General features: G+C 41.6%; 1 protein-coding gene and 1 pseudogene across 2 annotated transcripts in view; both read right to left on the bottom strand.

The window, feature by feature from the left end:
* Positions 1-26,919, bottom strand: part of Nalf1 (NALCN channel auxiliary factor 1) — a 458,551-nt gene that overhangs the window by 293,953 nt on the left and 137,679 nt on the right. The window lies entirely within an intron of this gene.
* On the bottom strand, positions 13,793-13,911 carry LOC121462450 (annotated as a pseudogene).

The following is a 26,919-nucleotide window of genomic DNA, read 5'->3' as shown; positions in this document are numbered from 1 at the left end:
ATTGGGGCTCACACCATCAGCTTTCCCAGTCTAACCTCTTGGAGTCTAGCCAGAAATGCACAGGCTGGCTGTAGATCTAAGGACTTCCCAACCTCTACAAAATCGAGTCAATTCCCGATGAGAATATGTATGTACTCATCTGTCTATCTAAGAAGAGTCTTTTCCATACATACATGCTTATTCTGATTCTCTATATGACCTTAACTAACACTGGGAGTAATGTATAGTGTGTGCTTTATTTATTCATCTGTAGGTGTTTTGGTGTGTTCCTGTGTGCTTGTGTGTGTGTTCCTCCATGTGTATGTGTTTCTGTGTGTGTTTATGTATGTATGATTGCTCCTGTGTGACTGTGTATATGCTCCGTTGTACCTATGTGTTTCTGTGTGTGATTATGTCCAAGTTTGTAGCTTTGTTTGGCCTCCTGATTGCTTCTGCCTACCATAGCAAAGAAACATCTTGAAACAAAAGTTCCCTAGTTTAAAAGTGACCAAAGTCACCACTTTTAGCAATGTATAATTGAAGCACTGCCTCTCTGCTGACTGACTTCCATTCTCTCCAAGAACTTGCCCTGCCACACCCAGGTGCCTCACAGACACATGTTGGGTTTAGTTCATTAACAGCTTTGCTATAACCAAAATTAAAGCTAAATAATAAACACACCATTGGAGCCATTGATTTCCTTCTCTTTGGGTGGAAAACTTAAAGCAAAGAAGAAAATGCAGGTGTGGGTTTGAGGGAGAACAAGGGAGAAGCTCGGGAAGGCAACAGTGTAGCCGGGCTAAGCTCAACAGCAAGGTCCTCCGTCTTCCTTCTTAGCCCAAAGCAAATGTCAGTAGCTTCATCCCATCCACCCTTTGCAGAGCAAATGCCAGACAGGCTGACATATAAAAAGGCTCACAGGGGTTTGGGGTATCAGGAACTAGATGGAAGTAAAAGGACATTCAATCTGGCAGCTTCCTGGGGACTCTTCGGATCAGAGTGTGCTAGGTGTGGTCGGTACCACTCTGCCTGTTTTGTCTTGGCACTCTGACCCCAGGGGCAAAACAAAAGCTCTCTCTGGTCTAATGTCACCATAGAGAGAAATGCAGATATAAAAACTAGATATTGAAAAATAAAAGCTCTCCCAGGGTGAATTTTCACAGATAGCCCGGCACTTAGCAATTTTGAAGACTTTGCTTTTAATCCAAACACAGCGGGGCATGTACAAAAAGAGATTTCTCCTGAAAACATAAATAAATGCCTACTTTCAAGCTAACATAATCAAAGTCATGATTTGACATAAGAGTTGATCAATCAGATAATAGCAGTTAGACATCCTATACCTTAATCCTACATTATTAAATTTGAACACACAATTTTCAGCATCTTTTCCAATCTTAAATGAAAAAGGAGGAGCCTCACTTCTACTTGGTAAAGCTGGGATGGATCTGCTTCCCTTACTGCCCCAATGGAAGCACCATCTATTGGTTGTCGTCAGCAGTATTCACAGGAGCTCATTAGTTATTGATCACCCAAAAAATGTTCTACAATGTTCCATTCCTTTCTACATCCATGAGGAAAAATACAATTTTCTTGGGGAAGGCAGATTTCAAGACAAACCCTTTCTGTCCTTGTCCTTGGTCTGTGTAGCCTTGGCTGCCCTGGAACTCGCTCTGTAGACCAGGCTAGGCTTTAGCTCAGAGATCTGCCTAGCTCTGCCTCCTGAGTGATAGGATTATAGGTGTGCACCACCACCACCCAGCAGAATAAAGACATTTTAAATAATAAACTGAGTATAGAGTGACAATATTAAGGAATAAGGATTTGGATTAGGGATTAGTCTGTGATAAAAAAGGAAAGAAGACCAAGCATTTGGATACGGGTGAAGCATCAGCCAGAGACATCAGATAAAATGCCCTTCTTTTTTGCTGTCACACTGCACCCTCTTCATTAGTCATGGGGTTCCCTCTCTGTCACATCCTCAACCCCCAGATGGGAAAAAATTTGTCACAATGGATTTTCTGACTATGGGAAGGTCTACATTTCCAACATGGTGGCCTCCAGGCATGTGTCGCTACTGAGCATGTGCCACGTGACAACCAAGAGGACTGAGTAAGTTCTGTTCACTTAAATGCTTGTCGAGAGTATTACCAACAATCTGATAGTCTAAAGGTAGGTGGAAACTGTGGTCACCTGAAATAAGAGAAGATATGAGGAGTCTGCCTTTCTGCCCACAGTTCTAAGGAACAGAGCAGCGAGATACCTGCAGTTGTGATAAGTAGCCTGTAATATGTGATCTGAAACAGGTAATCTGAAACAGGAATGCCACGTACTGCATGAATCCTGACAATTGCTGAAGAGTTCATGACAAAAAAAACCAACCAAACAAAAATAAACTCAGATCAGTTGACCCAGATTAATTAGAATTATTCCTCCCCCACAATGCATGCTTCCTTATCCAGTTATAGTCAAACACACAATCTGACAAATTAAAGGTTCTGTACTGATAAGAAAACGTAATAATAATCTAATGAGATGGCTTCCCTGTGGGAGAAGATCAGACTGATTGGGCGAGATGTGCTCAGAGATCCAGTCCTGGCCTGTGACAGGCATGGCAGGGGCTGGCAGAAGAGCAATGACTTAGCACCACGGTCCTCCTTTAGGCTTATCTGCCTGGACACTTTGGTTTTTTAACAGAGTAGTCAGGGAGAAAAAGACAAGCATACTTCCTTTTGTGTGTCTATCACTAAGTCATCTGGCACACACCGGAGAACCTTTCAGTTGGTGTTGTAAAGCTTCAAAGAAGACTGATCACTAATTGTGATGTCTGAAACCTAATCAAAAGAAAAATTTCCCCTAGGCCCTGAAGAAAAGGTGCCAACACTCAGCTTGGGAGCTTATCAGTGAAGCCCCCAAATACACATGGGGACCAAATTTGTTGGTGGGCCAAGAAAGAGATTTCAAAAGAATGGGACTGATTTGGTCAAGTGGGAAATGCTCCAGCATAAAGGCCTGGGCTACAAAGGAGCCCATCATGCTCTGATAGAGATAGACTATATAAAAACTATTTGCCATTGTTTCATCAAGACAGAATAATCAGTGTGAGTATGTGTGTGTGTGTCATGTGGAAATTCAAAGCGAGATAGAAAAGCCCCGGCCTTGTGCTTACATAATTGGATGTACGAGCATCGTTAATTGGTTCCTAATTATACTATTTCTAACCTCTGTCACCCTTGGGGTCTTTCCTATCCTGAAATCCCTGGCAGCTGAGGAGACATTTCTGATTCTTTTGCTTCAGCATGACTTTGCCAAATTAGAGAGACCCTCATGTTTTCCCTGCTATCTCCCAACGTAGGCCATCTAGAGAATAAATGGAATCAATGACCATGTGGTATGTAGTAAAAAGAAATAAACGAGCAATCCTGGGTAAAATGATACTAGTATTAAATATACTCCAAAACAAATTACTTTTGGCCCCATCATCTCTGAGGATCACACAACAGAGAGTATTGGAAGCATCAGTGCAGGGACAGAATAAGGGAAGGCCACCAAGCATTCTACCTCCAGGCTATGCCGCAATTCCACCCCATCATCGCACCTCAATACCTCTGAAGTTCTCAAAATGCTTCTGGTCTATGGGAAGACAGACTGCAGTCTTCCGTATTTAAGTACGTTCCTCCACAGCTGTGGAACATAATGAACAAAATGTCCTGAGGTTGACTTTGCTCTAGAGGTTTACAAATCAATTTGTCTCTGTGGAAGTTTTAATACTTATCTAACAAAGACGTCTCTGTTCACTAATAAAAACCATTTCGATTCCGATGCAGATCAGGTTGGTTCATTGATTTATTTTTCTTTCTGTAGACAGTGTAGCATAGTAAATAATTCTCTGAGGCTATAGCAGAAGCCCTCTGAGGAGGGAAAGTGAGGGCAGTTGACAGCACCCATAGAGTTTTACTGAAAGTGAGCCAGACAGATGATAGATAAGTAGATAGACAGACAGGCAGACAGATAGACAGACAGACAGATAGATAATCTAAGAGATTCATAGAAACATATTAAATTATAGATATATTCCAAAAGCCTGACATGGTTGGCAAACCTGCAGGAGTCCACTGTGTTTTAAACTTCCGGGGTAGGTACGAAGCTGTCAGACATGTGTGCACAAGGGTGAAGTGGGCTGGAGTCTGGGCCTAACACATTGCACAGTCATGTGTCTCCGCAGCTGCCTCAGGAGAGCTCATGGTCGGCTCCAATGACAGACACACAGAGTCAACCCCATATGACCTGGCACTAATCTACTCTTATACAGCTCGTGGTGTGATTAAGCTGAGGGTTTGTGAAACTGTTGGAGATTTACCATCTTCCATCTTGGCTTATCTGTTATATAACTGCCATTTAGTTAAAAAAAAAAAAAGCATTTTTTACCTTTCAAAACAACTTTTTTTTTATAAAAGTGTTCTTCATGTAAGATCAGGTTGTTTAAGGTGATGTTTACTTTGCCAAAAATGAAATGATTTCAGGCTTAGAAATGAGCTAAAATTCTTTTGAATACTATCCTCTCTTTCTGACACACACGCACCCTGGGCTATCTCTAAAGTTATTTTAGAAATATTTTTGAAAGTTTTGAAACTCCATGTTAAAAAGATTCCAATGTCATACATGAAACCCAAATAAATGCTTTGCAGCATGACAGTGTCTTTGCTTTCTGCATGGACAGAGCTTCAGAGAGCAACCTGGGAAAAATAAAACATGCCAAGCTTGCTGTGAGCTGAGGAATGCAGCTGCAATTGATCCTGCAGCAGTTGTGCAGGAGTGAAAGCAGGAGTCAGTTAACGCCTATTCGCTGCCCAAGCAATGGTAATGTTGACATGTGGGAGGAATATATAACCAATGAGGGTCTTTATAACCCAGATAATTGTCAGAGTTATAGAAGAAAGAAAATGGGCAGGGCTTTCTGTGGTCCCTGAGTGCTGGCTGAGGCTTCTGTCCTGCCCGGACCCACAGCCATTCTGCCCCAAAGAAACACACAGAGATCTACATTAATCATAAACTGGTTGGCCTATTAGCTCAGGCTTCTTATTAACTCTTTCTTACATCTTAAATTAGCCCATAATTCCTGTCTGTGCTAGCCATGTGGCTTGGTACCTTTCTTAGTGAGGCGTTCTCATCTTGCTTCCTCTGCATCTGGGTGACAACTGCAGACTGACCTTTCCTCTTCCTAGAATTCTCCTGTTCTGGTTGCCCTGCCTATACTTCCTGCCTGGCTACTGGCCAATCAGCATTTTATTAAAACAATACAATATAAGCAAGAAGATAAAACACCATTGTCCCACAGCACCTAAGTAAGACATTGCTGAAGATTTAAGAGGAGGGCAGTCTTTTAAACAAAAATGTACGAATTGCACACAGAGAACATTGTTCATCAATATGTAGTCATCATGACTGAAGAGAGTGCACACGTCATACAGCTTTATGGGAAATGAGTCTACTATCATAGCACTGTAACTTCAAACAAGCATGTCTGAAGTGCTATGCACATTAAGTTTTCGATGGAGAATTGCTTGGTGATTGAGAAAGCCACCACCCTACCATTCCCATACAGAGACCGAGGGTAAGAAACTTCATGAATGGTCTAGAACTTCTTCCAGAGAAGCCACAAAGGAAATGGAATTCAGTGTGTTTTGTTCTGGCTTCGGTGACCTACAGCAAGTCAGTGCATGGTTTAGTCAAATGCATTACTTGTTCTTTACATGTTCTGCCTGGTTAATGGGGAGGGAAGATGAGAAAATGGGAGGGATTTCTATGACTCTGAAAATCCAACCTGTTCATGATAACTCTTGCTGCCTGAAGAACATGGGCATTTCTTCATGAAGATCTTATGAAAGGAGAAACTCTTGTCCGTAGTTCTAGAAAACACCACAGGATGTCATCCTGTGTAATGCCCTCCCTGTTTGTGTGAATTATTATTCCTTTGGACATTCATTGTGTATATCTTTTTTTTAATGTAACACAAGACTCAAAGCTCCAAGATAAATTTTGGACAGTGACTCATGTCTTAAAAATCAAAATGCTTTTAGAAATAACAGATCAAAAAGCCTCACTTACTCCATCCTGCTGTTCTCAATGCACCCACGAGCCAGCCAACCCTTTCCTTCTACAGGGAGTGTGCCACAATGTGTTACACATACACATGCAAACATAAACACACATACATATAACCATGCACATATGTATGTATGCATACACATAATCACCTCTCTCTTTGGTGCTGCACAGAACTTAGCATGTCAGACACATAGCTCAATAGCCTCATAATTTATCATTAATGAAAGTTTTATCCTTCGTTCACAAGGGATCTCCCCTGTTTTTTCAGTGGTTGCTGACTTGTTCACTATAGGGAGATTCATGGAAGGATTTGAGTTCTTTCCATTTGGGGGCCATACAACTATTTAATGAGAAATACAGAAGAGAAAGGGCTAAACGGACAGCTGAGCCTGTCCCTGTCGGTCCCTCTGAGGTTAGACATCTGCACCCACATAGATTTCTCTTCTAGTGCTTGTATGTTTTCCAGCTAGTGCTCAGCTACCCACTGCCATCCCCTGTCTTCCTGATAAGGGAGGACATTAATGGAAGACAGAACAGCATCAAGAAAAGATGTCCCAGTTTCAAATCTTTCAGGGAAATTCTATTTAAAATGATTTTAAGCCAGCATTAAAAGCAACACTTTCAAATGTGCTAGGACATCAACATTTACAAATCTCTATTGTTACACATAGATTTATGCTGAACAGTTCATGATTTCCCAGCATGCACCAATCTCCCCACATGAGAAAATTCCTGTTGTCTATCTGACTCTTGAGTCATTTGCTGTGAGGAATTATTAGCTGTCAAAGGCAGACGCAGGACACCCACACAGAGGATCGTCGTTTTTTTCCCTGCCTTTGGAGATTAAATTTCACTGGTTCCCGATAAATTGATCCTAACCTATCTCTATGTAGCTGTATGTAGAAACAGTATTAAATTCTTCTCTACCCAGAGGGAACACAGCATTAAATTAAAAAGAGGGGGGAGAAGGAGCTATGAAATGTTTTAATAAAAGAGGCTGAAGGAAGAATACCCTTATAATTCAGAAAAGGAAAATTTCCTTAGCTTGAGAAGATGCAGTGCAGGCATAGGGCCTGCCTAGGACAAATGATCCGGGTCCGAGGAGAAAAAGCTCATTATTGTAAAGTGTACTGGCTTTACGTTCGATATACACTAAAGCGTGACCAGACATCTGTGACGGATAGTGCAGACCCTGAATGCCTTCACGTCAGTGGGTGTTAGTCCTGCACCATGCACGAGGGTCTGCCTGTACCTCTGGAATACCAAAATCTAGAAATGCTCTGTGTAAGGGCATGAATGAGCAGGGCTTCTTTGGCCCAGTGTACATTTAATTCCCACATCCGTCTCCCGACTGTGGCCTTGAACAGTCCTTCACCTGTCTTCCAGGCTGGGGAACAGCACTGCTTCCCAAAAGGGGTAATAATTTCGGAACAGACGCGGTCTGAGTCAGCAACTACATGACGCCAGCAAAACCTGTTGAAAATGGAAAAATCATTTCCACCTGACACCAAATAACTGTTTTGACTGATTATTTTCTCGGAGCTGACAGGTTGTGTTGGCAATGCAGATACAAGGCTCCGTCAATCTTGTGCATGAATGATACATGAAGTTCTGCATTCAACGCAGGGAAAACGCAGTTCTTTGCTGAATACTTAGAGCACTTGTTTTCCTCAATAACAACGGTTTAAAAAGTATCCACTTTGTAGATTCTGAAAGGATTTTAAAAAAAAAAAAACTCCTTAATCATATGGAGGAATGACATTGGAAAATATTGCCGATGGCTGTTTGGTGAAAAAATGAAAAAATGAAATCGATGCCCTGGCAATGCTAAAGCATGCATGGGCAGCTTCTATATGGCAGTTATGTGGTTCTATTGAACTTGTCCATAGTGGGTTTCATGGTCTAAGTTGATGAGGACGACCGACCAGGGTTCTGCCTCAAGAGGGCGCCAGATCTCATTACAGATGTTCATGAGCCACCGTGTGGTTGCTGGGAATTGAACTCAAGAACTCTGAAAGAGCAGGCAATACTCCTCGCCTCTGAGTCATCTTCTCCAGCAGTTTGCTGAATCTAATGAAGGGATGGTGTCCTCCAAACCTTTACCCTGGGTTGCTGTTTTTGTCAGTTTCTCCTAACCACACACACACACACACACACACACACTGGAGAGGAATTATGTGCATAGGTATGGCTTCTAGAGTTCTTTCTAAAGGAGGTTTTATTAAATAGAACACTTTATTGTAATGAATTCACAAATCCAAACGTCGCATAGCTAGATTAAGGAAGCCACTCAAATGCTCACCGAGTTCCTAACCCTGTGCATCTTAGTGAGTGTCTGTATAGTTAGAATGGGCATTCGGGGGCCTTGGGACTTCATTACTTTGGGTTTACACTCTCGCTGTCATTGCGTTTCTCTTCATTTATCCAGCATGAAGGGGGGATCGTGGCAGAGTAGAAACTGGAAGAAAGAAGTTTTCTAGACTCCTCTGTTATTCATCATAGCCTGAAGAGTACACACAGCCAAATCAACCAGGGCCCTTTCCTCCAGCAACACAGAGCTGAGCATAACTCTACACGGCGGAAGTCACACTTCCCATTCCATCCTGCACTCTGCAATGGATTCCATTTCTAAATGCTGCCAGAAATTGAATCCAAACCTGGAGGCTAAGGTGATTTCTGTCCCCAACTAAAATATTTCTAATGTGGCTGGTTTAGTTGCCACTCTGTGTTCCGATGAACCAGGAAAGTCTTAATTATATGAGAACTATATCATTATTTCCCCCGGGGTATGGGAATTAGAGAGTGATTTTCAAAATTTGCATGAGAGGAAATGAATACCTAGCAAAGAGAAGCATGACACAGGCTTAATTCTACCGCAGTCACTTACTAGAATGCACTTAAAAAGAACAGATTTCTTCAAGTATTATTCTTTTTATGGTTATTATTAGAGAACTCAATACTGGGTTCCCTGACTTGAAGCTAAACACTACCTAGGGTTATATAGCAGAGGAGGCTTTTAATGGGTGCCACTGAAACCTTAATGAAGGTGCCTCCACGCCTCTATTTTCTCTGCATGTAAAGCTTCATGAATGTAAGCAGCCAGGATAGGACGCGATGTTCCTGATGAAGCTCAGAGTGCAATTTCCTACAAAATGTGTATGTTAAGCCTACACACAAGACTTGAGAACCATGCCATTCAGAAAGCCACTTGGAACAAAACACCCCGCAGAAAACCCCTCTGGAGAAGAGTTGCGCCCAGAGGGCTCTCTGTTCCCCACATCCTCTGCCCATCCGTCGCTTACAGGGCATCAGCATCCTGCTTACCAGAGAGAGAGTGCAATATGGTGTGCGTTCATCACATGCGCCTTTCAGATCCTCCCCCCATTTGCCTTCAACTCCAGGGAGGTGAAGTTGTTGATTCTAAGTTGCTCTGAAGGCAATGCTAAAGGCATCTCTGGCCGGGGAGTGGAGAAATAGAAACAAACAGTGAACACGGTGAAGTCTGCATAGAATCTACACGAGTTATATGAAGAACGTGTGTGTGTGTGTGTGTGTGTGTGTGTGTGTGTGTGTGTATTGTTAAACAAGAGAGTGATAATGTAAAATCATACTCCTCCTTCTTCTGAGGGACAAACCCTCCTATCCTCAAATAATTCATAATTATCCAGACGATTGATGTCTGTTTGTTTTTAAGACTCCATCGTGAAACTATGCTGTCTTTGTAATAGACACCATCTCCCCAGAGTGGGCCATTTCACCACCAAAGACTACAGTTCGGGCCATTTTGAACTGCCGGTGAGCTGAAGCTCTGCCCCCTTCCCCACACTTGTGGACTTAACAGTTAGATGACCAGGGGACAAGCCAAAGCTCTCTTGGTGAGATGCACACGGTGTGTCTCCACCTCGAGTTCTGTTTCCCCCAGAATGCTGCAGGACACGGCTCACAAAAGGATGTCAAGTATTAAGCCAATAGCCATCTTGCTGTAGGCTGAGCCCCACTTAGAAACAGTGGTCCAGGGCAGAGAGGTTAGGGAGAAGATGGCCATTCAATTCTGCACACACGCTATGTCTTCTCATTTTGTTATGTGGAGCTGCCTGAGAACTACTTCGCCATTTTTATATTTCATGAAATACCTTCTGCGTTTTTAAAAGGTGTATTGGCTTAATGTCTTCACAACTGTACAGCAAAGGGAAAGGGTGATTAACTGAGTGAGTGAGCCAGTGCGCTTTGCATATGAAAAGGTAAGTGTTTCTTTTCAGTTGCTTGAGGGCATTCTCAATGCTCTTTTTAAAAGGAGAGACGGTTGGTTTTAAATAATATTCCAGACATGATTCCAGTCATAATTTATTTTTCTTTATTCAGGAAAGAAGCCATTGTCTAAAGCGATCCTGCCAATTTGTAAATGTTACTGAGATAAAAGAAAACAAAACTCAGACAGAAAGACACAACCCTGAGCAGTTTCCCGGAGCATGCCCAAGAAGGCCGGCTGTCTGTTTTGAAAGGGACCTGTTCATGCTTTCATTTAAAAATGTTTAATAAAGGGGGAGACTTTTAATAACTATAACCCTGAGAGATCAAAAGAATTTTGAAGACAAACACATCATTAGGAAGCTGAAAAACTGCTCTGATTTTTCCCACAAGTCTTTTCTTCCTACCGATGCCTAGTCAAATCTCATGTCTCTTAGAATCCAATGGCCTTGTTTGATACAGAACAGCATATCTGATCTCTTAGACATAAAACTTCCCTGGGGGAAAAATTATTCTTTCTACTTTCCTATCTATCCCACAGAGGACCAGGCTGAATGTAGAATCAAATCCATTGAGACCAATGTGCACTAAGTTCAGCGTGAGGACTCAAAGGCCATACAGCCAGGAAGAGACACACTTGGCATCAGCAAATTATTTATTTGGATGTTGATTGTAAATTGTTCTTTGTGGGAATTAATATAGCTCTAATTTCACTTAGTACACACACGGCATAAATAAGGGGTTTTCAAATCTATTTTATACTTCCTTAAAGGAATTTATAATACTGTTCTCTATGGGAAGAAATCGCTTTATAGAAATGGAGACTAAGCGAGGCGGTGGTGGCACACCTCTTTAATCCCAGAACTCGAGAGGCAGAGGCAGGAGGATCTCTGTGAGTTCGAGGCCAGCCTGGTCTACACAGTGAGTTCCAGGACAGGGTCCAAAGCTACAGAAAAACCCTGTCTCAAAATACCAAAACAAAACAGGAAAAAGGAAAAGACAAAAAAGAAAAAGAAATGAAAACTAAAATTTTTCACAATTATATAATTTTGAGAAAAAAAATCTTGTTTTTAATTTACTTATGACTTAGAATGTGTGGGTGGAACGCAACATGTGTGTGGTGCACTCGGGTGGTTGTGAGAAGGTGTGCAAGCTCACTGGCACGTGTTGGAGGGCCAGAAGAAGGTGGTAGGTGTCTATTACTTGTAGCAGGTATTATCTCTGAACTGGAAGCTTGCCATCGTGGCTAGGCTGACTCGCCAGCCAGTGTCCAGAGCCCACCATTCTCAGTTCTCCAACATGGGGAGATGGGCACATCATCATGCCTGGCTTCTTTACATGGGTGTTGAGGATAAAAATCCAAGTCCTTATGCATACATAAATCCTTTACACCCTCCAGGTCCTCTCCACTAGCCCTGTTTTTTATTTTTGATTGTCCCCTGCTTTTGATTTTTTAATTGATATTCAAAATGATTTTCAGTGTTCCAGTAACAGATGCTGTATCTATTTGTGTAACTCATGGCCATCAATCACTCCTTTCACCTCTTCACACGCACATGCACACATGGACTCATGCACACACACACACACACACACACACACACACACACATTCACACCCAGCTTGACGGGTAACCTTCACCATTGCCTCCTTGAGTGACTCTGATTTCTGGACTTTGGTCCCTGAAAAATGAAGAGTAGATGAGGCAGGCTAGAAATCTGTGCTCAGGACAGATGTCCTGACAGATCTTTTCTGGAATTTTACCACAGTCCTCTCCCCTCTTTTTGTCCCCCTCTCTTTCTCTTACCTTCTTAATGAAAATGTGTTCCCAATACCCTTCCCTCCCAGTCTGCATCCTTTCTCAGGTGGGCATCCTCCAGGGACACAGATGCCCTCTGACTTTCTTTCTCTTTTGGCTATCTTGTAATGACTCCTCTTCACTGTGTCCTCCGCTGCTTTCTGCTATGGACCAATGCCATTTGTCCCTACTGTCATGGTTCTCAGAAAGACTGAACATATCAATGCACTTTGCACAACAAACATAATTTCCAATTAGTTTCAATTATCAAAGGTTCCCCCAATCAAAATAAAACCAAATAGCTGTACAGGTTTTATTAGGATAAGTAATGGGGTCCCAACCACAGGTTTACACGTGTGACTTAGCCTTTTCTAGCTAGTTACTAACTGGTCTTTATCAATGTACTTCAAACTGCGAGGTGCAGTGGGAGGAAACTCACATTTCAGGCTGAAAATGGAAGCTTGGAATAGAAAGAAAGTCACAGGGTGTCCTGATGCAGAGAACCCTTGCCTTAATCAGTGCAGCTTGGATTTGTAGCAGAGAAACAGAAGGCCAACCAAGTCCCTCCTGTGCAGTAGGAAAGCAGAGACTCTCGGGACAGCACACATTTGAGTTATTGGATCTATTATCCAGGATAACTTCATCCAAAAATATCAAAGTTGACAAACAAGAAACAAATTGGAATGAAATATGGATGAGCCTCCCCAGCATCCATCCATTGGAACACGATTGTTTGGGCTTGGCTGTGCCAACTCCATAGAACGCACAGAACAACACAGAGCATTCTTCATTGTGTGATGTTTAAAAGATTGATTTCTGCTTGGCCCAAAGAGACATTGATCAAGGAGGCTCTGCTACTCAACCATCAGTTTTCAAGAGGACACCTTGCAGGATGAAGCCATCCCACTGCTTCTCGGTCCGGTTTTGCAGAATGCCACTCTAACTCTGGGATGCTTTTCTTGTGTTTTTTTGTGTTGCTACCAAACACTATTTATTTAGCTTCTGGGTTGCTTTTCTAAGAAACAGAAACAAAGTAGTCCATAGCCCTTCATACACACTTTAGTATGGTAAAAAGAAACAGAGTTAAGCATAAGAATTGGAGTATTTTATTAATCTGCTTTAGTTTTATAGCATACTTACTTACTTAATTAATTAACGACATCTGTGAATCTTTGGCTTTGTGTGACAACCATTTTACGTTTTTCTTCATACTTGCGAGTGTGATATTTTATTTACATTTTCATTAGGTGGACTGAACGTTCATGATGTGAGGGGAAGAAATATTTTATTGATCTGATTTCCTCTCCTTTGAAACCATTTTCTTCTCTTTCTCTTTTCATTTACTTTTATTTTTGAGAAAAGGTATCACCCTGGGTAAACCAGGCTGGCTTCCAGCTCACAGAGAGACTCACCTGCCTTTGCCTACTGAGCTCTGTGATTAAAGGACTTGCGTGGCCAAGACTAGGGAGTGCTGTTTTCTCTTAAGCTCTCTCTCCCCTTTCTCCTCCCCATCTCTCAATTAACAAAGGCAGAACTTTATTATAAGTTGTTGAGGGACTTCATTATATAATTATTGTGATTTTTTTTTAAAAAAAAGTTTTCCCCTTTGCCCCAAACCTCAAACCACAACCAAACTAATAGCTGCAAACTTGTTTGTTTTGCCTACAGCACCAAGTATTTACAGGCAATCTCCCTTCCAAACACTAACAAGGCCCAACCTTGCTTAACTTCCAAGATCTGATGAGGTTGGGTGTGTTCAGGGTGATGTGGCTGTAGACAGACTTAGTCTCTAATTCAAAGCATCTCTTCCCAAGAAGGAAAGGTTTCTTTTGTCCTATAACAGCCCAGTCCTCCTACAGCACTGTCTCAGAGGAATTTCTGCTACTCAGATCTCCTTTCTGCCCTTTGGTCCTTCAGCCAGTGAACAGTGTGGGGCCAATCCTACATGGAGACCTTTTTTCTGAGTACTGAGTGCCCTTGGTTCCCATGGAGACCTTCCCCTGCCTTTGAATTGTCCTCCGTGTTTGCAGCAATACCTTGCAGATGGAAGGGTACCACACCTCGTGCCACCATGCAAGATGTGGAGATGCCATGGCCTAGTGATCCAAACATCTACTGTCCATATTAAATAACACACGGCAGGCCATTTGATTGTGTCTGCCTCATTGATTCTCATCTGCCTCATACAAACAACACAGAAATGTTTAAGAAGGCAGAAGGACAGCCAAGAAATCCTGACCAAAAGAATACTAAAAAGAGGTATGGCCACACCCATTTCAAATTATACTACTGAGTCAGAGTAATCAAACCAGCCTGGTACCGGCACAGAAACAAACACATTGTTCAGTGAGATAAAATTGAGGAACCAGATATAATTTCACCAGACAAGTTACCTCATGTTTATTTTTTACATGGATACCCAAACAACACTCATTCAGCAATGTCGCAGGGGCACCTGAGCGTCAGCATGCAGACAAAGAAATCTAGAACTTCGCTTCTCATTGCACACAGATTAATTCCAAATGACTCAAGGATATCAACATAAAACCTGATACCCTGTAACAGCTAGAAAAGGAGAAGGGGTACACTCCAGTGTATAGTCACAAAGAAGGGTTTTCTGAGCAAGAGTCTGGGAACCCGGGAGAAAAGATCAAGAATCAATGAGTGGGCTCTCATGAAACTAAAAAGATTGTGTGGAGTCAAAGAAACTCAAGTCAGGGAAGAGGCAGTCCACAGGACGGGAGAAAATGTTTGCTAGCTATTATTCACCTGAGAGAGAATTCATGGCTAGACTATATAAAGAACTGAAATAATTGTCTTAAAAAATAAACAAAGAGTGCTCAACATCCTGAACCATTAGGGAAATTCAGATTAAAACTCTTCTGGTTTGCCTCAGTCAGGACGGCTATCATCAGGAAAACCAATAACTCCTTGTGGATGCAGGGCAAGAGGAACCTTTGCACACTGTTGGTGGGAATGCAAACTAGTGAGGCTACTTTGGATATCGCTATTTCAGTTTCTTAAAAATAAAGAAGAAAGAAATGAATTATGATGATGATGATGATAATGATGACGATGTTAGAAATAGAACAGTCCTACGACCCAGCTAAAGCACTCTGGGCATCCATTCCTTCTTCAGAGACACAGACTGTCATGTTCGTTGCTGCTGTCTTCACTATAGCTTGGGAATTAAATCAACATCAATGTCTATTCACAAATGAATGAACACAGTGTGGTACCCGTGCTCAACGGAAAGTTACTCAGCTGTGAAGGAAAATGAATCATGAAATTAACAGGTAAATGGATGGAACCAGAAACAGTTATAGCAAGTGATGAAACTCAGGCCCAGAAAGAAAAAGACGGTATGTTTTCTCACATGTGGAGCCCAGCATCAAACCTTTTTTTTTTCTGTATTTTACATGAAGCATAAATGGAGGTCAGTAGAGCCGAAAGGGGTTAATATTTTGTGAAGAGGAAATGCATGAGGGAAGGAAGAATAGTAGATTATGTGCAAAATTAAAATAGGTGGAATACCTGGGATGGAACAGCTTAAACAGCGAGAGACATAGCAGTATCTGAAAAATCGAGGGGTGAAGGGGAAGCCACCCAAAGGAGCACACAAAGCTGGACGGAAGCGTGCAGTCTCAAAACCCACACTGACTTTTCCATGGTGACTCCTGGTTTAGGGAGTCACATTCAACTCTCAAAATTTATCCCATTTAAGTCAAGGGAGCCGGCGTGTTGAGTGTGGCAGAGACACGACAAACGACAACCGCTCTTTGCAGACAGTACTTCGTGGCCACCTCTCACAACTCCTCTCCTCAAATGTGCAGCTTTACAGGTGGATCGTCTTCCCTGTTAGGGTTGTCATAGAAACCAATGTGGGAATGAAGCAATATGAATATAAAATGCCCCAAAGTATATATTTATATCTCTCAGGGAAAACTTATTACCTAAGGAAAACATTGACAGTACTTCTGTCTCCTGTGGAATTGAAACAGGCAGATTCCAGGTTGCAGGCTCAACATCGCTAACCTGTTTACAAAGCTGGATTATTCCAGCTGTGAACCTTCGATGGGGAGTTTCCTCCTGTTGACTTACTCACCCGATAATCACCGCCCAAAAAGCATTTGTTCAGGGCTGATTATATACAGATACTGCCCAAAGGACTGCTTCACAATGTGCCGAGGCAGGGAATGGCCCACAGTGTGCATAATCAGGGAATGTCACACAATAGGCCAAGGTGGACGATGTCCTACAGTGTGCCTAGGTGGGGGATATCCCACAGGGTGCCTAGGCAGGGGATGTCCCACAGTGTGCCTAGGCAGGGAATATCCCACAATATTCTGAGGTGTAGAATGTCCCACAGTGTGCCTAGGCAGGGGATATCCCACAGTGTGCCTAGACAGGGAATGCCCCACAATATTCTGAGGTGTAGAATGTCCCACAGTGTGACTAGGCTCTGAAAGGAGCAATGACAAGGGACGGCTGTACACATGGAAGAGGGACCTTACTTATTTATGTCATTTATTTTGGTTCAGTGAACTTGCGAGGCAAAGATGAATCCATCCTCCTCTCCCACTTCTACCCAGAACACGGACCTGACATGCCATGGTTCTTGCCTGTATTGGCAGGTTCATCTCTCAACAAACTCCTCTTCCTTCACTGTTCCTGTGGGAGTCTACTCAAAACTTTAGAGTTCAGTAGACATGAGCTGTACTTCTACATCTGCTCGTTGTCCTTGCTCTGAACACAGTGTTCCTGCCATGTTCTGCCTCTCAACAAATACTGTAAGAGTCAGGTAAGAATGTGCTTCAAATTTTCATCTAAGAGATTCTCCCAACACCACCCCATGCCTTCACTCTGTATGGATGACCAAACCATGTTTAGCATGGCAGACATTGACCTTGTTATTCTTAATTTCCCTAATGATTTACATAAATTTCAATAGCATGGGATTATGTCCTATTCATCTCAATATGTCTAATGCCTGAGAGAGGCAGTTGTCCCCTAATAAATGTTTGCCAAGCATACAAATATTTGAGAATTATCACTCAACTTACTTTTTATTATGGTCATTTTGAACTGAATCTGATCAAACGTCTTCCAGGAAAGCATACTTTATCTCCAGGAGTGTTAGATCATTAAATTATTTTAAATATTTATGATTTGCTTTGCCTTATTTATTGTTGCATTGCCTGGTGAGCAAAGACGCAATTATTTAAAATTATAATGGGAAGATCTTTCTGTGAGAGAAGAAAATGAGTTTTTGTGGTGTTGACATTTATGAAGACATTTGACATCTCAACCACCAAGCATCACAACAGTAAGGAGCAAAATAACATTAAAATTATAAGACGGTGACAATGACACATCCCAGAGCTAAACTGTGGGGAGCAGCAGGCTTGTGCGCTTATTTTTAGCTGGAGAAAGTCAAGGAGGAGACTTTAGTCTATGAGTTACGAGAAAATATTCTTGAGCCCTTAGTTTATCTACATTTACGTTACTGTTACCTTTTATGTTACAGTGAGAATGTGTTGGAACTATTTGACCAGTTTTGCAAGGGTCCACTCATAATCAATTAATTGGTCTCATAGTCATGTTACTTTATAAGATTTCACATTGAAAATATAAAAACAAAGAGATCATCAATACAGCAGTACTGTCAATTGGGTCTCATCCATCACCTCATGGAAGTTCATCTACTCTGCATTAGACAGTCTTCCTCGGGATTTTTTTCTCAGGACTTCACTTGCATGAATATTTCTTTAGGAATCATGCGTGGTGAAGATAGTACATTTTGTGTTTGTCTTTCATCGCTAGGAAGGACATAACCATGATAGCTAAAGGGAAAGCAGAGTTTCTCACATCCACTGAGCCCCTGTTGGGCCTTCAAGCCAGCATAAGGCCTGTGGAAGGATCCTGAGTGGAAGGATGAGGATAAGCATGCTGCTTTTACAGCATCCACATTTCAACTGTACCTCCAGTCCACCAGGTCGCTGTACCATGTCCCTCAAGAGAGATGTTCAGTTCTCTAAGTGATCCCAGGAAGCGGCCATAGTATGGCTTCGTTTCATGTTTACAAGAATGGCAGCTCAGTAGCATGCCAAGGGTCATGCGTTGGAATTCGATGAGGCTCTCATACAAGTAGATGACAATGGGGCTCTGAGTCCTGAAGTTTACTCCACTGGATCAGTGTGAGTGAAAAGAGACCCGAGTGGAAGGCTCAGCTAAGCTCCCAGCACTGCAAACTACAGCAAATGCAAGTGCTGCCCATTGAGAGAAGAGCATAAAACATGCCCACCTTATTTTATGGCCTGTCCTTGCCATCAAACCACAGGTACCATGTTTTATATAGGGTTTTATATAGTTTTTCAAATTAGCTTATAAAGTATTACATTTCATTATAGAATTTCAAACATAATTTATTGTGTTGATCCCATTCTCCTCTTCTTCTATACCCTCCCTTATACCCTTTCATGCTTAAATAACCTCCCCTCTGCTTTCAATCCAATTATGATCCATTGCTCTCGTCCCTTCCTCAGCTCCTCTTTGCCCCCAGCTCCTGGCCTTCTTCTTCCTGGTGTTAGGAGCTATACTCATACTCATATATAAACACTGAAAGGTATGATCAGTGTATGAGAGGAACTATATAATATTTATCTTTTGAAGTCCAGATGATAATGCTTAAGGAAATAATTTCTAGTTTCCTCTACTTGTCTGCAAATACTCTAACTTTATTTTGCTGCACAGCTGTGCAAAATTTCACACATGAACCATGTGGGAAGGTTCTCCCCTCTGTTGATGGGCAACAAGTTGGGCTCCACACCTCGCTGCCATGAATAGTGCAACTCTAATACCACAGCCTTAAATCTAGGTATTTCCAGTCCATTTCCCATCCCAGCTTGGCTCACCCAGCTCTGTGAGCAGGTGAGGTCCCCAGTCCAGCAGCATCTGCCTTGTCTGGGAACATGCTGGAAAGAAGAAGGTGCACTGGGCAGAAGCCAGAGTCATATTTGAAACTTATCACCATTTTCATGTGATTTTTATGCATAGTTAAGAGAAAATCATAACTTTAACTCTTCACAGCAGATGGTGGACCATGACAGCCCTACCCAATGGGATTTCATTTTCACTGAAAGCGAAGGTCAACTTCCATGCGATCATTTCTCAAGGAGTCTGCAAACTGCACAACAATTATTGGCCATGTTTTCATGGAAAGAAAATTCCTTAAATCATAATTTGTGTATTTACAACAAAGATTTACTAAGTCAATTCTGTGTCCAGCCCTGTTCTAGAACCGTGTATTTTCCTGTTTCTGGGAAATTAAACAATGGACTTAGTGTGTGAGCTTAGATGCCTGTTTCTCCCAGAAGGTATGCAGACTCCAGAGGGCAGCTTTGGGTATAGGTCTTTGCTTTCTGCCTTGTTTGAGACTGGTTCTCTCTCGTTTAGTGCTATGTATACCTGACTAGCTTCTGGGGAATCTCCCATCACTGAGTCCTATCTTGACTTGGGAGCCCTGAGACTACAGATGTAGAGAGTGTCGTGTTTAGCTTTAGGTGCGCCCTGGGGAGATGACCCAGGTTCTCACGCTTGTTGACAAGTACCATACCCACTCAGTCCTTGGTCCTATGGATAATCAGTTCCCTTCCATATACACAGAGACTAAAGGAATAACCATTCAACACTAACGGAAGATCCCAAAATACAAGAGCTGTATTCGAACCCCAGTCTAATTGACTGTGAGTCCCAGGTTTCCTGGATTCAATCACAAATGCAAATGCTGCTAAGTAATTTCAACATCATAAATGGGCAAGTAATTTCCAAGGCACTTAGAGTATGTGTTTGTTGTGAAGCACCAATCTCCAAGGTCCTGCTGTTCTGAGAAGGATTATTCATAGACTAAAAGATTATATCAGATACTTTCATGCTCAGTGTTTCTTTTAAAGTAAACATGTTTTCTAAAACCATACACTAGAAGAAATCAAGGGTAGGTCTGGGGCCACCCATACTAGGTCACTACCCTTGCCTCACCCTCCCTCTGACCTTGGGGCCACTACAATGAATTGGATTTTGAACTTCAAACAAAGGTTTCTGGCCTCTGTGTTTTCATTTTTTGTACAGCAAGAGATTTATTCAACCTCATTGCTTCATGCCATTTTATGACTGTGCTATCGTCTCTACAGTTTATGTTTTCTTCAGCGATGGGCACTGAAGCCTCCAAGTTTCAGTTATTATGTAGAGGAATATGAGCACTGCTGTTGGTGGGCGGGGATTACAATTGCTGGATGCTAGCGTCCACAGAGGTTTGCCAGTAGATGTTGCCCAAAACACCTTCAACGTGATTTTCCTCCTCCACAGTCCCCCAAACACGGTTGTCCTACATGCTCACCGACACTTAGCAATGCTCTTTTAATTTTAGCTGATTTGGTGGCAGTGAGGCAGCCCGTTGGTTTTTAGTGTGCAGCTGTTTGGTGACAATGGCAGGCAGTGGACTATATCCTCACAATCTGTGATGATGTCATATGCACAGGAATGTCCTTGGAGCTGCAACAATGGCGGTTGCTGATCAGCTGATACCCACAAGAAGTCTGTCTGCTTATTTCTTTCATGGATGGAGAATTATTGAATTTTTTCCCTACAATCCTTTTTGATTTTGTTGGGTTTTACTCTGCGTCTGTCAATTTTGACAGTTTCTATTTTTTGTTTTAGAAATTTTTCACTCTATTTGAATTTCCATACCCAGGTCCATCAGGTGACATTTGATAACTTGCTGTCAATATTTCAATATTTGTAGAATCTGTGTGGTGTGTGTGTACGTGTGCTTTGTTTTTCATCCTGATTAGTCTTGTGAAGTTTTTTCAAATTTATTTATCTCATCAATGACCATGCTTAGAATTTCATTCTATTTTCAAATTAATTTATACAAGCTCTTACATTTTTAACATATACATCTACATTTTTAATTATTATGTAAGCCTCTAACTTCTGAGATGAATTTTTGTTGTTGAGTTTTTCAAGACAGGGTTTCCGTGAAATATTCCTACCTGTCCTGGAACTCACTTTATAGACCAAGCTGGCCTCGATCTCATGGAGATCCACCTGCCTCTGCCTACTGAGTGCGGGGATTAAAGGCCACCACCGCCTTGGCTGAGATGAATATTTTATTTATTGATTTATTTTTCTTTCTATCTTAGAAATATCTGTTTATAGATGTGCATTTCCTTCTAAGTACACATTCCAGGGCTTTCTATAAGTTTTTATCTACTACTAATATTTAATTACTATTAAATTTATTTTATGTAAATCATTATTGTAACAATTGATATAACCATCTCTTTGGTTTCCAACAGAGAAGAGCAGCATTGTACACATCCACTAATTGGATGAGGCTTCTTCTCTTGACTTAATTTAATCATGTCATGGGTATAAATATAAGCCTTATAACACTGACAGCTGTCTTTAAGAAGCTGTCAGTTAAAATATGGTCTCTATAAATATCCACACATTAACAAAATTGCTAAGAGCAATAATTTTCTGATTTGTGTTCGTGAGGACAGAAAACATGAGGGGAAGGGAGTCGGGGCCTTCTGCGTGTTAGTCAAGTCCTGCTCCTCAGCTGCAATGGACCCCCACAATCATGTTAATTTACATAATCTTTTCCTGAATATAACTCTAAACATTAATTTAACTTTTAAACATTAGGGATCGTGAGTGTCGGAGGAGATGGCGTGTGCGTGGTTTTGTAAGAACTGAGCAAACGCAGGGTTCTGCATCAGTTTCACCCCCAGCCCAGGGAGTACATGCTACTACTGCCTTCTCTTTGCAGCAGGGGGTGTCCTTAGTGCTGCTGCGCCATCCTGCAGGGGCTGAGGAAGAGCTTGTTAGAGTTAGTATGTCCTAATGATGCCCCAGCTTGAGGACCTTTCCGTAGGGTTGCTAGCATTTGACTATCTTCTCCGAAGAGGACTCTGCTCAGTTCTCCTCCTCAGTTTTATTGGTTTATTTCCTTAGTGCGGAACTTTGAGTTTGCTGTATTTGTTTGTTTTGTTCAGTTTTTTAAGACGAGGTTTCTCTGTTTAGCCCTGGTTCTCCCAGAACTTGTTCTATATACTAGGCTGGCCTCAAACTCAGAAATCCTCCTGCCACTGCCTGCACGTAAGGGATCAAAGGTGTGCATCACCTTGCTTTCTTGTATCATTTCAATACAAGGTCTTAATTGGGTATGTGTCTTTCAAACATTTCTTCCAAGCTATGCCTTGAATTTTTACTCTGTTACTGGCACTGATTTCGGCATTTGAAAAGAGGCATATTGTTCTTTTCTTATGAGAACTTAAAGTCTCCAGGGTTTGTGTGACAGGTCAGATTAGTCATACAAGGATTCTGATGTCTTGAATTAAACATCTGGAGATTAAAATGTCAACAGCACCAGAGGACATCAGGCTGTATTCTGCTTCTACTGACAAAGGTCTGAAGGCGCTCTCTGGGGTTTCATGAGCGTGGGCAATAACCACACTTATGTAAGAGGTTTTGAAGGTTCACCCACTGACAGTGCAGTTGAGTTGTTGGAGGGTTCTATGAATTATATTTTTTGCTATATTTAAAAGGAATAAATCAGATATTTTCTTTGGCAAACACCTGCACTTAACACCTGGATTGTAGGATTAATTATTTCATACTAACCTGCTTTTACTAGAAGGCATATTTACTGAATCTTCTACGTATTTACGTTTATTGAATTTTTTTATATGCAAATAAAACTTTTCATAGAAAAGAAAGTCAGAAAGTATTATGGTTTGTTCTTGAAGAATACTCTGAACGGTCATGGTTCTGCTCCTAGAATTTAAGGAAGGAGCTGTCATACAACTTTGACAGCTCTGTGGATGCATCACTTTATATAACAGACTTTCTTGGAGGAGACCATACCCTTGGTGTCATACTGTATCCTGCAGCCACGCTGCAACAATGGTCCCCAGCACCATGACACAAACATGTCAGTTCCTATCCACTTCAGCTATCCAGTGTTTAAGATGAAGTTTGTGTGTCTGGTCAACAGTGTGGTTAAAGGAAAGACGACAGGCCCAACCTCCCAGACAGGCCAAGGTCTAAGGGGCACCACGGATCCACCTACAGGGCCTGTACAATGAGGTTGCACCATCTGGTGGCTGTAATTGTAAGTCTTTCACAAAACGAGGCCATTGTCAAACACTTAAAGATTATACAGTCCTTGGTTATCTGGCATTTAAAGATGTATGACATAAAGAGAGACCCGCTGAAAGACTCACAGTGGGTTCATCAGCTTTGGCTTTGGTGTTAATCTACAGTGTCTCAATCCTGAATTCTTTATTTGTGAAGAGCAAAAAACTGGAAGTGACAGCCCCTGGTATGCCAAGACATGCTAATCTCACACCATTGCAGTTATATGGTATGAAGCATCAAATCACACAAGCCAATCCTGATTTATCTTACATGAACGAACATCTGAGATTTCTGTCAGTATTTATATATCTGACTAGGAGACCAGATTGGATTCTATGTATGAAGGTGAAGAATTCTCTGAGATAAATGCATATAAGAAAGTATTAAAACAAAACAGTTACAATAATTAAAAATTTGATGAAAATAAAAACAACAACTTTTAATTGGATTCAAACAGTATGTTACATAAAGACTAGTTTTGCCAGTATTAGAAGGAAAACTACGGTGTTGGCAATGGTTCAAACATGACTTGGAATCATGTATATCATACAGGCAATGTTGGCGCAGAGGGCTTAGACATCGCGACAGTGCTGGATGTAAGGCTTAGCTCATTGGGTTGCTCCACCAGAATCCTGTGCTGTTAGTGTGCAGTTTCTTCAAGGATAATAATTTAGAAAAAAACTGCAAGTAATTACATGAATCTTTTAAGCAAGTGAAGCCCACCTTAGATATTCTGTGAAATTTAAATATCTACTTTGAGGATCAGTGTTTTTCTGAAGAATTATTTAAATTGCATAGTAATTCTTAGACTGCATTAGTTAAATTTAAATTGCAAAATTGTTGCACATATATGCTGTGTGAACAGAGGTGCCGATAGCAACCTTATGCCATGTTTTCATTTCTCCTCTTGAGGATCCTGAGAGCAGTATGTGGATGTTGGTTAAATAAATTTAAAGAGAAATAAATATTTGTATCTATATTTAATAATATTTAATATTTATGGTACCTTTTCTATATTATTAATAACTGTATAGTCTTAAATGAAGTAAAAATCAAAATCTGAAAGGCTATCACTAGTATATTCAATTAATAAATATTAAGCACTCCAAATTTCTTTCTTCTGGGGTTTTCTGTTGCTTTCTGTAAGCCAAAGAGACTTTAACATTCATCCCTGCTATCCAGCTGAAAACAGGGGCGGATGCACACGACAACATGGAGTAGACCCGCAGAGCACTGAGCTGCACTCCCTCCGTGTGGAGCGGATGTGCACACTCAGGAGGGTAGCGCTGAGCCCAGACACTCATTCTCCCTGTGACTGTTTATGGAGTGATGGATGCCGGAGAGGCCAATCCACGAGGAACAACAATTTGTGATCTGATTCCCAACTCTTCCAGATTAACTGTACACAGTCAAGACTCAGCAGTATTAGTTGAGATCATCTATTCAAGGAAAATCCAGGTGAGCTTCTCAAAGGAAGAGATAAAGCAAGTTTTTGCATTCCAAAAATAAGTGCCTTATTAAAAAAAGAAGAAAATTAAATTATCCAAAATTTCTTTAAGCAGAAGCTGTCTTCTGTGAGGTTAAAGAATAAAATCATAAACAAACTGAATAATTGAAAGCATTGTGAAGCATGACAGTAGTCCATTCCAATTGATTTTGCCACATTAAATGTGGAAAGTCTGGTTCTGAGTCCAGGCTTGGCTCTTGTCTCAGTACCTAGCCTAGGCCACCCAGTTCTGTGGCTGTTTTTGCAGGGCAGAAGCAGATTGGTTAATTGCCAGTCTAGACCCATTTCAACAAACATTTCTCTGGAAGAGAAAATTAGGTAGTCGGAAGAATTGTCTACCTATATTTGCACAGAGAGGGCTTTTCTTTTAACCCTTAGTTACCTAACATCAACAAATACAATTCAGTATTGCTGTTCTTAATATAAAGCCATTTCCTTCTTTTTTACTTAAAAAGTCACTTAGAAATAAGGACACTATTCTTTAACTCCATTGTTTCAGGATTCCCAGGAGGTTCCTGCTTTTCACAGAAGTGGGGCATGCCTGGGGCAGAATATATTCTCTTGACTTTCCCCAACAATACTTGCAAGGACTTCAGAAGATTTCCATCTGTGACCTTCAGAACAGCGGGGGTGCTGACAACTACAGCAAACGCTCTGCAGGAAACAGCCTGGAGGTAGTTTCAAGGTTAAACCTAACTGCCACTTTTAGGGGCTTCTCATCCTCCACAACACCTGTACTACTGGAAGGAGGCATGGAATAAAAGCTTAAGTAAGCAGAAGTGGGATCTCCCACTTTAACCACTGGGTTCGCAGATGCTCCTCATCACTGCATTGGAAAACAGGAGGGGTCCGTCTCCCTCCTTGGGTCCTCAGGTGGGTTATGTATAGCAACAGCAAAGATCGTTGTCACCATGGGCGAGGCAGAAGGGCTGAGATGTGGCTCTGCACACCTGAAACGTTGGCAGACAAGGCTGTGCGGCAGCCACTCATCACACCGTAGCTGCTGTCAGGCTGCACAGAGATGAATGCCAGCCAGCTTGTGGCTCCTTGTTTTTCTCGTGTTTATTCAAGGACTCCGGCCCATGGTACGGTGCCACCCACAATCAACAACTATCTCTCCAGCTAGGTCAAATGTCTCTGGAAACACCCTCCCAGTTGTGTGTCTTCTAGTGGTTCTAACTGCAGTTTACAGTGAAGGTAAGTCATCATCGCTCCAGGAAAGAAAAAAAAATGTGTTGTTTTTGTTCATTTGATTGTTGTGCAACTTAGAAAATTGCATGGTGTGCCCCACATGACCAAAACAGACAGTGCTGTAAGTACATAACATTTGTGTACAATCTGAATAGACTTCGGCACCGAAGAGTCACAGATTTTACAGACCTGAATATCTAGTGGTCCCTGTCTACACGATCATGAGCATCAGAAACAAATAGGAGGTGTTGAGGTTGAGGGGAGAGGGGTCATCCTTGGTGTCACAATGGCAGCTCATGCTGCCCATCAGAGCCTTGCGATCCTCACACAGCGTCCCATTGGAACAGTAGAGAAGGACAGCGCAATGACGCCATGCATCACGCCTACAACCTGTCCAAGCCCCGGTTTTGTATAGATGAGATGGTTTACCTATAGAAGTTGAAACTGAATCCTGTCACCACTGCCCTCACAGCCCCCAACAGGGGGTCTCACCTGTGGTCCACTCAACAATTGAAAAACACTGACTAGAAAAATTAAACACATAAATAAAACTTGGGAAAGAGAGCTCCAGGCTCATTACATAGAAAGATTGAGGAAGAGAGAAAGTAAAATGTCTAGATCACTGAAAATAAAGTGAGGTTTCACAATGACCTTTAGGTCACATTTCCAAAGATTAAAAAGAAGAAAAGCAAAATGAGGAGAAAAATAAAGCAAAAAGGCTATGCTAAACTCGACTACCATATTCCTTCTGTGTCTTTATAGATATCAAAAGACATGCTTATTTTTATCTCTTGACTGTAAAATATTCTTTTGATTATGACAAAAGGGAACTTAGGAAAATAATAAAAAGGGTATTTATGGGAAATTTAGTCCATTTTCTTTCAAT

Source organism: Microtus oregoni, unplaced genomic scaffold (genome assembly GCF_018167655.1).
Source record: "Microtus oregoni isolate MIOR12 unplaced genomic scaffold, Mior012 000024F_ref0000369, whole genome shotgun sequence".
In the NCBI taxonomy this organism is placed as follows: domain Eukaryota; kingdom Metazoa; phylum Chordata; class Mammalia; order Rodentia; family Cricetidae; genus Microtus; species Microtus oregoni.
The sequence above is the reverse complement of the archived record's forward strand: the minus strand, read 5'-3'. Positions and strand labels throughout refer to the sequence as shown.